The sequence below is a fragment of the Diorhabda sublineata genome, chromosome 2, assembly GCF_026230105.1.
Source record: "Diorhabda sublineata isolate icDioSubl1.1 chromosome 2, icDioSubl1.1, whole genome shotgun sequence".
Classification (NCBI taxonomy): Eukaryota; Metazoa; Arthropoda; class Insecta; order Coleoptera; family Chrysomelidae; genus Diorhabda; species Diorhabda sublineata.
In genome coordinates this window covers 19,287,007-19,301,530 of record NC_079475.1, presented here as the reverse complement: position 1 = coordinate 19,301,530, position 14,524 = coordinate 19,287,007, and the positions used below count along the sequence as shown (strand labels likewise).

The following is a 14,524-nucleotide window of genomic DNA, read 5'->3' as shown; positions in this document are numbered from 1 at the left end:
AAACTCTCGCTTTTTCGCCGCCGACATTATTGTAAATATACGAGAATTATCCCCTACAGTTTATTGTACTTCATTAACAATGTTTCCGTTGGTCTATCTAGCTATTCTTCATTTTTAGTGGAATTGAAAGTTTGATGGATTTTTCAGGCTGGAGTTTGAAGTTCTGCCAATCGGTTAGTTTACTTGTTAAATCTAAATGAGGTTTTCTTTTGTCCTCTATCGATAAGTGTAAAAAGAATTCGGAAATAATCAGAAGTCATACCTCAAGTCAAGAAATTTCCACTTTTGGTAATCTTTTTTACAGTACAATTTACCACTAGTGAACGTGTTAGTATCCACGGTGTATTCGATGGTAAGCACATATTTCATTACTTTAATTTTAATAATTATTTTATTGCAGCTTACCAATCTTTGTAATACATATACTTAAACATATAATAACTTATTACACCTCTGATACCACTCCGAAATTCAATAATTCATAAACATCAAAATTATATTTACTGCAGAGCATTTTATTTTATTTTATTTTATTTTGATCATTAATTTTTGGCAGCTTACCTTACGCAGATTGATTTCCACGGAAATAGATTACTACGATGGATTTTTTAATTCTTAGATATTTTTATATGCTTTCTCTGATTTTACTGATTCATGTTTTTTTATTATTAATAATGGTTTTTCTTATGCACAATATTTTTAAAGTTTTTGCCCTATCAATATTTTTATCAGAATATAATATTTCATTGACAAACATGTAAAATTAAATAAATCAATAAATCCCATACCATATGAATATCAAAATGGATCTGTTTTAAATATAGAAAAATTTGTTATTCCTAGTTGTCCCTTCACGAATAAGATGCAAACCACAATAAAAATTATTCATGGAAACATTCGAATTCAATAAATAGAATTATAAACTTTATCGCAATTATTTAGGTGACAATTTCTCGTTTCTACCCCCGTGAACCAAATATTGTTGAAATTTCATTATCAAAACTTTTATTGCTATTTCATGGTTATTTTGAATTTTTTCCCATCATATTGATGACTACTTAATCTATTTTTTAAATATTGAGATATCTGTCATATGTAAACAACATCTCAATTATTACGAGGAAACTCATCATGAAAGTACTAATATAAATTTTGTAATTATGTCTGTGTGTCTGTACTTTTCATTTTTAATTGATTTGATATAAATTGAAGTAAATAAACAATTTTGCATCACAAAACGTTAATTTTTCGAATTATAGTTCGAATAATTGTACTAAATATGAGGATAAGATACAAAAACTCGAAAAATAGAAATCCACCAAATTTTATTTAAAAAGTCAATCTTCAACAAACTTTAATAATACACGTGATAGCTCCTCTATATCTTTCAACCCTTTCAATTCGTCGGTATGCACTTGTTCTTAAGTTTATTTTTTCATTTAATATATTAAAGGTGCTAGAATAGATTACAGTTACTACTCTAGAACTTGTATTTTCATTTATTTCAAACAAATCAAAAGAGTTTTTGTAATGTGATACTTTACACGAGCACGAAAATAAAGGTGTTATACTTTATCATAATCATCCGAAGTTTCATCTATGATCAAAACTTTCCACAAGTCATCGATAACTCACTCTAGATCAAATATATCTAAATATGTGATAATTTTTTTTACCTCTGATGCCACTCCGAAATCAAATAATTTAAAAAAATTGTCCGCCATTCTTTCTTGGCTAATGCCACCACGAATAATATAACATTCACTGCAAAACCCTTCACATTACTTAACATTATGGCACCTCAACTAGGAGTTACTAAAGGAAGTTTGAGAACTTAAAACTGTTTGGGAAGTGGTGGAAAATATTTAGAAAATTCATAAAATAAGCTATTCTCTTCAGGTATTATTCCGAACACTTGCTGTATAATAGTAAAATAGTTATTTATTATACAAGAGAAAAAGTATTAGATTATAGCTTGACTATGTACTGTCTCCCGACACGCAGAAAAGAATACTCATTTTACCCGGATATTGTATAAACACATAAGCAAAGATTGATATTTAATTTCAGAATAATTTATCATACAATGAAGTTACATTTTCTTCATATTAAAAATACAATTATTAAATATGTAAAGCATGGATAATACGTTCTTAAACTATTGGATACAACACTAGAATTTTCTTGTTTTGAAATTATATTTCGTCCCGCCATCACAACTCGCGTTGATGTACTTGGTAGGAGATCTGGTATTATTTCAGCAGTACCACACGTTTTAAACACTTTATTATCTACTTCTGTACTGTGTGCTGGCGATTCAGCAACATACTTTTTACCAACCGCAGATGACTTCCAACCGCAATGTTTCTTTAGTGTCATTAAGTTTCCCCCACTGTTTCGGGAACCGTATAAAATTGGTTTTTACCCATAACCTGATTGATACATTTTCCATTGTGGTTTGCATAAAACAGTCGGCGATCCTTTGGTGCTGCTTGATGAAGGTAATATTCGGTAAAATTTTCAGTAACTACAACCATTCTTTATTTCACAATTAATAATGTTCCCGAATCTTCAATATCATTTAAAGCTACCTGGCTGATTTCAGATAATCAACAAGTTCCTGTAATCCCAAATACGTTTAGTGCGATTGAAAAATCGTGCTAACTGCCTTGCGAGACTTGGTTTTTCTTGTTTTGTTTTGTTTTGGATGGCATTGTGTTTTCATGCGATGGCTAAGTCAATCTTTTTATTTATTTAAACATAAAAAATTTTCAATATTAATGTGATCAATATAAGATGTTAGATTAGCGAATTACGTAATAACTTCAGACAGAAGGCCCCTTAAGTAGGGACCGCAACCGTCTTGGATTACATGGATCTCACAACTTTTTACGATAGAAAAACTGAGTTGCGAGACTTAATTTTTTTACAATTATTGTTTTTGATGGCATCTAATTTCTTTTTGTAGATAGACCTCCTTTTTCCCTTTCCAGAACGCTCTACTTCTTAAATACCAACAACGAATTTTCTTAAAGCACTATTCTTTGTCTTATGAGCTTTTCTTATTTTTGTAGGTAGTCTTCCTCTTCTTCTTTTCCGGTACTACTTCTTGAGCTCCAGCTACAGTTTTTCTCAAAGCTCACTTCCTGTCTCTATGGGTTTATCTCGGAGGCTTTGATGTTATGGTCTATTGTATTCACACCTTGAGGTTTACTGCAGTTTAATATTTCTAAAGTCGACATCAATTATTGATGTAACCCGCCCACACTTGTAACTCTCCAAAGTGCCATGTAAGCTTGACCGGATGTGAATACTGCAGAACCGATATCTATCAGCGTATTATTGGGAGTGAGGCCCTGACTTATGTGTATAGTTATAGTGTATGTGAGAAATTCTTCTATTTATAATTTCAAATTTAGTTTTGTCCGCATCAAGCTCGTAAACATGTTCTTTATTAAATGAAATGTATATTTCTTTAATTATTTTTATATTTCCCGAATCAACCTTTAATTTTGCACTATACCGATAGAACCATTAACATTTATTTAATTCTATTCTATCGTAATATATGGGATTACAAAGTTATTTATGTAGATGGGGTATCTAGAAAACTGGACTAAAATTGTGAAATATTTTAGTTTTTCCGTGATTTATGCACTAAACACTAATTGTATTGAAAATTTGAAGCTTCTATGTCTACTAGAAGTGCTTCGGAGTTTGGTGATCAGTCATAGTCAGAGAGCTGGCAGTAAATTTTGAGTAGGTATTTGAGGCAAGTGAAAACTTGTTATACAGCTTTCCAATTATATTCCATATGAAACTGCAGACCTGGCTGGTGAGTAAGTGGGGGCTAAATCAACCCCCAAATTTTTGAAAATATATTTTTTTTCTAAAAATATATTCGAGGCAACATGGAAGTTTAATATGTTGTAGTTTAATGTTAAAAAAATAAGCCAGGCGATTTAATCGGGATTTCAACATTAACGTACAATAAAATAAAAAAAAGTATTTAAGGCAACTTGAAATTTTAATACGGTATTATTTATCATTCAAAAATCAGATTCCTGAAAAGACATTTTGGCGGGGCTTTATACCTGCCAGGTGACTTAATAAATAATATATAGGAGTACGTAGCCCTATAAACAAGCTGTAGTATAAGAGAGAGCGTTAATCGGCAGCTGTCTGCGTTCTTGCTTGTCGCGTTACTATTGGCTCTGGCGAGGTCACGTGACTTCAGTATCCATGAGTTTTAATGTTGGAATTTCGGATTGAAAAATAGCAAATTTTGTGAATTTCTCTTTAAATGGTGTGCAATGGACATGTTTTTTGTGTTTTATTTTCATAAAAAAATTAAATATTTAGTTGATTTTTATACCAATCTAACGGTTTTGAATTTTTTTAATAATTGTCATTATTGAAAAATATTGGTTTTTACAATTACTATAACAGACATTTTTTCACTAGTCAAGTCTGCAGTTTCATATTAGGATATAATAGAAGAGCTTGCCTCAAATAGTACTCAACATTTGCCGCCAACTCCCCAACTATCACTTAGTTCTAGTTGATTAGTTCTAATTATCAAATAACTGGTTCAAATTGAATGAAATTTGAAACATACTGTGTTTATACAATGCTTGCTTGATTACTAGAAATACAGGCTTCTAGTTCAATCCACAACAAATAAGTTATAGCAGGCTGAACTTCTTTGAGAAAAGGATGGTGCGACCGTGCCGCTATTTTTTGCACTACCGTGTCCCCAAATTTTTCGATATTAAATAATCGTTTTTCCTGTCATTGAAATAAATTGTGTATTATACACGAGAAAAATACTAGAAGTATTATGATCATGTCCACAAACAACAACTTTTCCGAAATAACACAATTCAATGATTTAATATCTGAGAAAGTATTCGAATTTTCTATCGTCTACCACAAGATTTATGACCTCTATATTGTTTGTATTTATAGAATACCTGACACTGACGTGCATACTTTCTGTCACAAATTATAGACGTTACTGAAGTCCTCACCTCTAAAAAGCAAAACAATTCCATGTGCCGATCTCGATATTGATTATTCCAGTGTGTGTGCTGGTCAAGAATGACTTCAGTCAATTTTTGATTCTTTTGGTATGATCATCCATATGGCACCAACCAGATTAACTAAAACCGGTTCTAGTACTATAGACTATGTCGTATCACCGTATGATTCAGAATCCACCGGCAGCATGCAGCAGTATTTACAAAATGGAAGATGCTTTCTGGTGATGTGGACTGCGAATTTATTAGATTCATAAAAACACTAACTAGTCTGGTATCCAATTCTTTTCCCCTCAGGCGTATGAAAATAAGCCAAATCAACCCAGGTCTACCAAAGGTTTACTTATATCTGCAAATAATATGCGATCTTTGTTTCACCTAAGGAAATTCTTGGAATTACGTGAAACGATACAGAAAAATGATACAGAATGTAGCTAATTACTATTATATCTAATTTTGTTACTCATTGTGGTTTTCTTCTGTATATTGAAATTTTACTTCATTTGTATCTTTGTTTAGTTATTTTTATGTTTGTTTTTTAGTTTTTACAAGTTTTTGTCTACAAATTTTTAACAATAAAGCATCTCTCTTCCGGTTTTTTGTCTGATATAACCTGAAGCAAAAATCTAGTCCTTTTTTACTTCCATAATAAATAACTATTTTTCTTATTCACATAAATCTTCAAAAGTACTAAGTTTATAGTTGATAGTTAAAAAACATATATATAAAGGAATCAATCAAACTTCATTTCTATTTTTTTACCAGAGGGTTGATTTAATTTTGATGAGAACTAATCTTAAAATTCTGATCCTTGTAAAATTTTTCACAAAATTTAGGGACAGATGATCAAATCCTATAATATTAACGTACAACCGACTCTTTGCAAATTTTCTCAATTTTCATTAAAACAATATTTTGATAATGAAATTTTTATTATAATAATCAAAAAAGCATTAAATATGGAAACAAAATTCTTATATTGTGAATCCACAAAATTCTAACATCGTATCTTCTGAACATGGTTCATCACAGCATTTCTTCGAAAGTTGCCTCTTGTGAAGATTGTTGGGCGTAGGAAAATGAAAATCTTTTTGTAGAAGTGAATATATGAAATTTGAGTCGTAGTCTGAACTAATATCAATTGGAAAATCGGTGTCCAGATTGGAAGAACCTGTGAAAACATTTAGTTAATAAAGTCTTTTGAATTATTGTTATAATCGAATTTCATCTATTCAAAGGGAGCAAAATTCCATAAGAAGGTGAGAAGGTAAGAATATGTATTGAACAAATATGATTTGATAATATTGGAAACATGATTTCTAGTTCTTTGAACGTGAGTGAAGGAGAGGTGCAATACATCGCTTACATCTCAGAATTAGTTCACTTTGAAATATTTTTCTTAGCTTTGAAGAAAAGGCTTTTTGCTAGAATTTGTTCATCTTTTAGTTCTCTATGCACAGACCCTTTTCAATGTCGAGTATAGCGATGAAACATTTCGGAGTTTCTAGTTGTTCCACCTGGAACGAGCTCTGTTCGCGTTGTGCTCTCACAATCTACAATTGGAAGCAAACTGAATAGAGCTGAACTAATGCTCTGAAATTGATTAAGATTTGAATAAAAGAGCTACTAGTCCACTAAAATTACAGTTTGCTATCCAATCAAGTCTTTACATTTAGACCAGTGTGTTTCCAATGTTTTCAAATCATCTAAAAACGTATTTCGGAAAGTCGATCGTAATAAGCGTTTGTAGAAGGCATTTACGCTTTCTAAGAAGAAATTTTTTCTCAAGTATGGAAACAGAAAGTGAGCGGAGCGAATAAACTTAGAATCCAGTCATTTTAGGTTTTATCTGCGGAAAAAATCCTAGTGAGCTTATTTCTTTTATACACATTTATTAAGATATTGTAATGAAGATGTGAGAAATCGACATCTATATCGTATCACCTAAAAAAGTAATAAAGGTCAAAAGGTCCCGAAAATCAGCTTTTCGCAAATATGCCGCGATCTATTGTTCGGAGGTCAATGGCGATTATCATAAAATTGTTCCTAGTAAAATTATCTACAAAAAATGTATCTTGCATTTTTCTGTAAATATCGTTTTTGGCTGAGAAATAATCTAAATCATGACGTTTTCTCACCACCTACGATGTAGAATTCAAGGCGCATTTTTTTTAGATGGTACACATAATCCATGATTTTCAATAAAAGGTTTTCTTATTCAAGAATAAATAATTTGTTATTGGAATTCAGTAGAATACAAAAAAACAAATGAAGTTTAGTATATATTTTTTTCTTATTCATTGTCGATATGATAAAACGTCGAGTGGACTCATTTCTAGATTTACATATACATCTTCATCATTTCCATCATTGTTGACCCCGCGTTTAAGCATGACTGGCCACGTCAAAGTCCATAAAGTTTTGAACATTTCAATCCAATTTTTTTGACAAACAACAACCTTTCGTACAATTAGAAAAGATGATGTTCAATAGATCATAGGATGGTAATAAAGACTTTATTGGTTGTAGTACACCCAACCCCATTGTTTTGGATCAATTTCTCTTCCTAGCCAGGTTTGTATTTGATAGTATACTGTTTAGCTCCTGAAGAAGTAAGTAGTAATACATTTCATAGCTGCACTTACTTTGTTTTGTTACAAAATCTGTAATTATCTATCGATTGTTCTGAATTTGGAGCACCGTAAATTGCTAGTATACAATGTATTCTAGCATTGACAATAACATCCCGAGAACAATTTTCTCGTTGGAATATTTCTGCCAAATTGTTTATATCAGGTCTTTTCTCAAACATGACTTTCAATTTTCCTCCTCCAAAAAATTGTATTACATCCGGTCATGGCATGTAGAAACAGAATATTTTTCTAGAAATGTGGATACTTGTTGAGGCAATCAGTCAAGTATATTTTTTTACATTATTTTTTCTGGTTAAAAAATAAATTTTGTAGGTTGATCAAGTATTTAAGTGCATGTATCACTTATTATAAAATTTGTTTGAGAGCAGAAAGCAATTGAGGTAAGTTTAACACTCTCGTTCAGTTGAGAATTATTTTAGATTGACGGTCCGAAATAATTACTAAGTATAAAGGGACCATGTTATAGTCCTCAACAAGGTCCAGATTCGTCGGATCCCAAGAATACCTTGAAGAATGTCGACTCAATACAGAAGAGAGCAGTTCGACTTATAGGCATGATCCTGCGAAGAACAATTTTTGCAAGACCTACACGATAGGCAGACGTGGACTATGAACATCAATTTCACCTGTAGACACATCAATTTATCGGGACTCATTTCTTTGGAGAAGTGCAAGCCTGTGGTATCCATTACCAAGGTATCTCTTTCTCGAGCCCTACAATCTAGCATCTCCACATGACAGGCACTACTGGAACTACTTGAGTGTAAGAGGGTTTATCTCTACTCTGAAGACGGTTGATTTTACAGAAAAATGCACAAGACATTTTTTGTAGATAATTCTACTAGAAACAATTTTCATTAGACCTCTGAGCAATAGATTTCGAGATATTCTCGAAAAATTGATTTTAGTCAGTTTTTTTTAGCCAGTACATCTTCATTACCACACCGTAATAAAGGTGTATACAAATACCCAACCAGGAGTTTTACCTCCGCAGATTGAGGTTTAGAAGACCTAAAATGACTGGACTATAAGGTGAATATGGTGAATAAGACGGTAGATCATACCAATCGAACTCCAAACCATTCACCGATAAAACGGCTTTTGCTATTGTTGGAAACATATTCCTCGATTTAAGTAAGTACATTATTTCGACAGTATTTTTGTTTCTATGTTATAAAGGTGTATCAAAGTTTCATCTACTTGACATATCGTCGGAAGAGTTTATTTGTATCACATTTGGCGATATCCAGATTTTTATTGAAAGCAGGCTTTTCATCAGAATCACAAAATTACGGTACCCACCTTGAAGATAATTTTTTATATGTAAATTTAAATGTAAAATATTTCATATCGATTTCATATTGATGATTGTTTGAACTTGTCCAGACACTAATAAAGGACGCACAAATATCAAATAAACAAATTACTTTTTAGAGACTTCACTGCTTGAAATGATTGAAAATACTCTAATGAGCAGTATTTGTAGAGAGTGATATGACGAGATCAATGTATATACTTGGAAATACATCATCGAGATACTTACGGACAAGTCTTACGAAATGTCAGATGTCTCTAGCCTGGATATAGCATCAATAGTATTGGAAGAAATTAGCTAATAAGTCACTAATTCTTCGTACAAGAATTACAAATGACGATAAAAATAATTTTATCAAAGTGCCTATGACAAGTAGGCCGCTCTTGAATATTCCACGTCTGTTTCTATAATATTTTGAAATTTCAAATTGTCGGTGTAGAATTTGAAAACTTATATCCAGTTCGTTAACTGTAGTGCATCCCATATGAGGAGCTAATAGCCATTTCTACATATACCAATCATATTGAGTCAAATAAAACCCATTCAGATATTAATTAATTCCCTCAATAATAAAATAGTTTTTGCTGATATTCACAGATAATATACGAATTAGTAACAATGATTGATATGGATAAGCCTCCCAAATTACTGATTCAATGAACTTTTCTACTTACTTGCCGATCTTTTGTTATTATATTCAACATTGGGATCGTAAACTTTTCCATGACATAGTTTTAAAACCATGTTAGTCAAAGCCTTTCCGCAGTACCTTCGTTTTGGGATTATGTAATTTGAGTTATACGGGGAACATTTTAAGCAGTAGATGTTTAAAATTACTAGCAGCAGAATGCAGTAGAAATTCATCTGAAACAAATATTTCACGAATTAGATAGAACAAATACGGTAATTTTATAAATATATTTGACCCTGGTCACTTGCTTCTGGACATTTAAGCCGTAATATTGAAACTTAGCATATTTGGATTGAGTTAAGAGTTGAATTCTTGAACTTTTATATCAATTTAAAAAATCATACAAAATTGTAGTATTTATTACCTTTATGGTGTTCTATGTGTTCTATTATTTAATGGATAAGAATCGTTAGGATTTTCCTTTTATATTCTCTTATTTCTGTTTACACCTCCAGAAAAGTCAACTAGTCTTCGAAACTTCGAAACAATTACTCATTATGTCAATATTTATGAGAAAGCCGATAATTTACACTTGACTTGATTTTGAAAGTTCTGTTTTATGAAAGTCCCGTGGGCGCTTTTCGTTTAATATACGGTTGTTTTAACATACATATATGCACAATTAATGCTATTTTAAAAAAGTATGATGCAGATTAAGTTCATAATGATAAATATTTTGGATTCTATGTGTCACCTGCCTTGATCTTCAACAATACTATTATTTGATAATATAGATCTTTTTCTATATCTATTTATAATTTCACTTATTTCCATCAATTATCTCAAGATAAATAATTCGAAATTCATTCATCTTTGCAACACCAGATGTTTGTTTTGTTTTGATATCGTCTTATTGCTTTCATGTTTTGCCCCCCTTTTCTCATTTATCACCAATTCCACTGTTGATGTTATTCTCATTGATACTTTTATTATGTTATGTATTTTCGTTCTAATTTTGTTGATTTATTTGTGATTTTTGTTTTACTTTGGTATTATAAAATTTGTATCTGTACTTGATCTGTTTGAAATTGAGATTGTTTTCATTTTATTTATTTATATCTTAAATCTCTAGTCTTTTTCTTGAGTTCCTTTCGAATTCTTACTATTCTGATTCTTACAATTTATTTTTAAGAAAAATTTTTTTTTCTCTCACACTTCACCCAGTGTTATGTAGGAATCTCTGGTTATATCGTAACCCCTTATTACATCTACTTTTGCTTTAAGCAATTTACAACTCGCTTTCCTGTCCTTACAAGCTGAAGTGCCTGGAACGACTTCTATCCGTGCTTCTATAAATTTCTGGCTTAAAGCATTTTCTGCATTGTCTTGTAATGATAGAGCATTAATAGAAACTGGTTCTGCTAGAACCAGTTTCATCGGAGCTTTCTATTAATAAATATAGTTTAAAAAAATAAAAAAACCCGCTTCTAAAGCACATCAAACTAAAAAGTTTGATAAAATAAGCTTAAAATAATAATGAATGAAAAATAATAGTATTATTGTGAAAAAAGCGTGGGGCGCTTTGTTCCATATATCTCGAACGTCGAGCGCCTTTCGCCTTTTTTCACAATAATATTAGTATTTCTCATTCATTATTGTTTCAAGTTTATTTTAAAAATTATTCTCAACTTTTTAATATCATTTGATTTAACAGCCTTTTTCAGTTATTTTTAAAACTATATTTATTTTCTACTTTTCAGATGAATTTATTGTCGAAAATAAAATTATACTAAGATCTTCTCGAACAACAGAATAAAATTTGAGGTGTTAAATTCTAAAGTAATATTGATTCAGGTAGAAGAGTAGATCTCCAACAGAGGGTTGACAATTATAAAATTTGTTTGGGTATAAAGATAAAAATTACAATGAACATTGAGGCCTTAGCCTGGTTGGCTAACGCAATAAAAGTGGTGGGATATACTAACACTAAAAAGCCACGATGGAGAGTTACAAATAAATCTACACATAGTTGAATAAAAGCGTCTAGAGTTATAATCTCTCAGATTCTTCTCTTTTCCTATAATTCGTATGTTATGACGGCTCAAAATTTAATAGCATGTATAAACCAGGGGTCAGCAAACTTTACATTTACTTGTAAGGTAGTCGATGAATACTATCCCATGACTGTCTAAGAAAATGGTCGCCATTTGGCTGATAGCAGTTTCGCCGTTTGCAAACCCTTGTCCTTCCTGTTTTTCGTTTCAGAATTGTTATGAATCGATGTGAAAATCGAACTCATTTTGCTTTAATTGTATCACTAATGCCTTTTGGTTCATAGTGAGCTAACGCGGCACCTAACGCGCGGATAGCACATGTAAGCATAATTATTCAGTCAGTATGTGGCAAATGGGTTCTTTTGATATGCCGATACCTTCAGCTATCTCTTTAATTTTAACCCGACGCTGGTCCAGAACCATTTGGTGATTTTTTTTATTCCAATCTGTGGGAACGTAATAAAACCATATCTTCAAAATCACTGGTATATTTATAACTTACACGTTTAATAACAACTAAAAGATTCTAGCACGTGTACTGATAACAGTCAACATGTTAATAGTACACGTGTGCTTGCGCAATGATAACAACTACATATTTCCTCACATTCACAACTTTACCCATGTTCGTCCGTTCTTTCATTTTCTTCCTGCATCTCTAAAAATTTACAGAAACCATTTAATATTTGGATAACGGTAAGGTTTAGGTATAGGAAAGTATACATGAATTTGCCTATATACATAGATTCAAATATGTTTGACCTTGCTAAGAGCAACCGAACAGAAACCATTTCCATATCTTTAAGGGTATTTTCGTTAAAAAATAATGTATAAGGGTCTGCAACGGTCAAACTTTTTACAAAAAAATCAATAACTCAAATAGTATACATTTTTCGAAAAAAAGCATACTAAAATTTTATGTAGATTTTAAAAATGTATTAATATGCAGGGTGCTCTATTCAAAAAAACAAAGTTACAGTCGACTTCAGTTAGAACCGAAAGTCGCACATCTTTGAAAATATTTTAGTTAAAAAGATCGTATTCGAAAACCCATACGTAGAAATCTTCATGATTTTACTATAAGTATTTTGCCATATAGAGATAGTTTTAACTCGTCATGGGATACCCTGTATATTTGTGCGCTTTTTAATACTCTATTACCTTTTCTATAAACTATTTTATTATCTACTTTTTGAAAATACAATCATTAACATATATTTTCATTTTCTTCATCTTAAATTTTCTTGATAGCTTAGTCGAAGTTGTATTTTTCGGTAGGTAAGGCTTCGTTAAATAGCAACCTGTTTTTGATCCGTTCGCTTATCCGGTGTGAGACACGGTTATCTTCAAAATGTAACTCTATATTTGGCTGATATTCTTTGTCTACCTCCTGGCTTATTTTTAAACTCAATTCCTTATACCTTTAACGTCCAAAATTATCCATTGAAAGATCTTATATGGAAAGTTGTTCAGTAACACATAGTTTTGATGTTACTTCCATTGTATATACGAAAACCTATTTTGACTATTTGTAATGACCCTGTTTTTTGACAAATGCGCATGTTTTTAGATCTGGATTAAACATGTCAGTAAATCATTGTAACACTTAACCATTTCCATTTTTCTAAATAAATAATCAATGTTAAACTTTTGGAACCCAAAAGCATTGTGGCCATGACTTCATTTGCCGTTTTTGCTTTTTTGAAAACACATCATATGTACAAATATTTTAATAAAAGTTTTGTCAAAATTTATATATATCTTAATATATAAAAATTCAGTGTCCGTGTGTATGTTACGTATGAACTCAAAAACGAGTCAACTGATATTCATGAAAGTTGGCATTAATATGTAATTTGGTACAACTTAAATGATAGGATAGTTATTATTTAAATTAATGGTCTCAATAATTGATAATTAATAATAAACTGATCATCAACGTTGATTGTTGTTATTAATCGTAGTTTCCATAAGTCTGGAACAGATGGCGTCTTAAGCGAATTTCTTTACAAAGAACTGTAAAATTTCATCCTTCGCACCTCATAGATTGCGCCACATTTTAATGTGATATATTTTCTTAGACTACACACTATAGATGTCTTATTTTGCCTATTTTGCCTCACTTCGAATATTTTTTTTATTATTGTGTATTTATATTTAGTATTGTGTATTGTGCGTATTATTGTGTATTATTATTCGTGGGTTGGACAAAATATGCAATTATTGTCAATCGTTAAAATTTCGCAATGAAACACCCGGCATGTCTTGCGCATCAGGAAAAGTTCTATTGTCACCATTCCCTACTCCACCTGAACCTTTGAAATCCCTTCTTTCTGGGATTTCAAATGTTCAAATCCAGATTTGTCATCTGATGGTCGTAATTTTGTGACAACAAAATTCAAGGCCAGGTATATCATAAAATTGGACCATTGATGCCAATGCCAAATGAAGATCCAAAATTTCTTCAGATCTATTTTATGGGCAATTGTGAAGAACGTGTAAAATGTGAAAAAACTCATATGTTCTTATCCGTTATAGCATATTAACAAATAAACGAATTTTCACATAAAAATTTTCTTAATCATAGCTTTCTTTCAATAAATATTCAAAAATACTGCCATTGACTGCTTCGTCTACGATGAGCGTTTGCTGCTCTCCCAATTGATTCATTTCTTTCTTCTTTAATATGGGCTGCAGTATTTACAATTAGTCTAATTAGTGCATCCCGTGTGTCCACTCTCATTTTGTAGACTTCTTTTCTCATCCAGCCCCATAAACAAAAATTTAGTGGTGTGAGATCTTGCAGGTCAAATAATGGGACCTACACCACG

General features: G+C 31.3%; 1 protein-coding gene and 1 long non-coding RNA gene across 2 annotated transcripts in view; one reads left to right on the top strand and one right to left on the bottom strand.

Moving 5' to 3' along the window:
- The first annotated feature begins 272 nt into the window (after window positions 1-272).
- LOC130453286 (neurogenic differentiation factor 6-like) overlaps window positions 273-14,524 on the top strand; it is a 45,329-nt gene continuing 31,077 nt past the window's right edge. The window contains exon 1 of the mRNA XM_056792939.1: window positions 273-352. The gene's annotated coding sequence lies outside the window, so the exon portion shown is untranslated. The remainder of the gene's footprint in view (window positions 353-14,524) is intronic.
- On the bottom strand, window positions 5,956-10,084 carry LOC130453287 (uncharacterized). Its single transcript, XR_008911031.1, has 3 exons — window positions 10,064-10,084; window positions 9,683-9,872; window positions 5,956-6,210 (listed from the first exon to the last, which is right to left on the bottom strand). It is a non-coding gene; the product is annotated as an uncharacterized LOC130453287 (long non-coding RNA).